The 1,674-nt window shown below is 43.5% G+C and overlaps 1 protein-coding gene across 1 annotated transcript in view; it reads right to left on the reverse strand.

Annotated features, from left to right (window-relative positions):
• Nucleotides 1-1,674, reverse strand: part of POU6F2 (POU class 6 homeobox 2) — a 728,490-nt gene that overhangs the window by 339,494 nt on the left and 387,322 nt on the right. The window lies entirely within an intron of this gene.

Genomic DNA, 1,674 nt, shown 5'->3' on the forward strand with positions numbered 1-1,674 from the left:
GGGCAGTGTTTCGTTCTGCTGTGCATGGGGTCGCTATGAGTCGGAAACGACTCGACGGCACTTAACAACAACAACAACAATAATATGAAGTATCTTTTTTTTATCTCAATTTCTAGCCAGGACACACTTTCACTTTGAGATTCTGAATTCAATCAGACCTTTTTAGCCCTTGTCAATTTTTTTTTTTTAACATGAATCTCTAATCCAGGATTTCTTAACCTTGGCACAATGGCTGTTTTGGGCTGGATAAATCTTTGTTGTAGAGGGCTGTACTGTGCCTTGTAGGGTGTTTACCATGGTCTGTACCTACTAGATGCAGCAGTATCACCATTCTCAGCTGTGACAATAAAAAGTGTCTCCAAACATTGCCAAATGCTCCTGGAGGTCAAGAGAGCCAAACTGCCCCTAGTTGAAAACCCTCCTCTAATCTTTTGTCCAACATCTTACCCCATTAGCACACAGACCTAATTTTTTTGGAGGGTGGGGGCTCAAATTCAATTAAAAACTTTAGCAATAATATTCATCACACAAAAGGCAACATTAAGAACACTTAGTAACATTGACATGCATTCTCCCTTTGGTTGTTAATTCTAAGAATGGAGAAACATTTGAATAGCTCTGATACTCCTTGTTGAACCCTAATGATTTTCTCCACCCTGAATTTACTTGCAAATGTTCCCATTGTTGTAGGAAGGAGAAATGTTGTCTGAAGTGGTATGTGGTTGCTACAGTTAATCAGTTCAGTTGACCTAATTTTAGGGAATGGTACAAAAAGGGCGTGGCAGCAATATCTTCAGACCTCTTTAGACTTCTTGAGGGGAATGGAAGAGCCAGAGTAACATCAACAGCCCAAGGCTGGTTCCTATGAGGTGCAGGTCAGACATGTCTTTACCCTCCAACCTTTTTACCAATTCTGCCACCAACCGACCCTCCCATGGCACTCTCTACTTCTCTGCTGATTGTGATAATTCATTGCAATGGACACATGAACTCACAGACAGAACTCACAATTATGGGGTTTATTAGTTTTTGGTTTAACATAATACAATTTAGGTTCAAGAACACTCAGGATACCATTTTTCCATCAGGACAGCCTCCCTACGGCCATGCCTGTAGTCACACCTATCTTTGGCCCTTGGCCTGTGGCTGACCTCTGCCCTGCTCAGACAAATGTTACAAAGTTCTTTTAGCTCTGCTGATAGGTGCAACCACAGTCCTTCAGCAAGCCTCTTGCCCAAAGGCATTCAGCTTTTGCTTCATGGGCTGGCAAGCCTGTTGCTCTGTCTCCTACTAGTCTCTTAGTTTTACAGCCTCTGTGTGCTGGTCTCTGCCGTGTCTCTAGCAAGGAGGTCCAACATAGGGATATCAGGTCCAACATGCTCCATTCCTGATTCTTTCCTGATGGCAGCAAGATCTCCCTTTCTGTCTCGAGGATGGCTCATTTTAAGACTAGCTGGATGACAAAACTGACCAATCCTCACATTAGGGTTCCATCCATATTATTTGATTTGCATGATCCCACCCCCAAAGGTTGTTACCTATGCATCAGGTGCATCTCGCTGGGTTTTAAACACCAGAGGCTCAGCCTCAAAACTCAAGTCTACATGTCACCACAGTAGGACAAACCGACAGACAAGTTTGTCCTGCTGTTGGAGACCTCTCGTATCCCCCCAA

Source organism: Orycteropus afer, unplaced genomic scaffold, assembly GCF_000298275.1.
Source record: "Orycteropus afer afer isolate SDZICR_OR568_19922 unplaced genomic scaffold, OryAfe1.0 scaffold00690, whole genome shotgun sequence".
NCBI classification, from domain to species: domain Eukaryota; kingdom Metazoa; phylum Chordata; class Mammalia; order Tubulidentata; family Orycteropodidae; genus Orycteropus; species Orycteropus afer.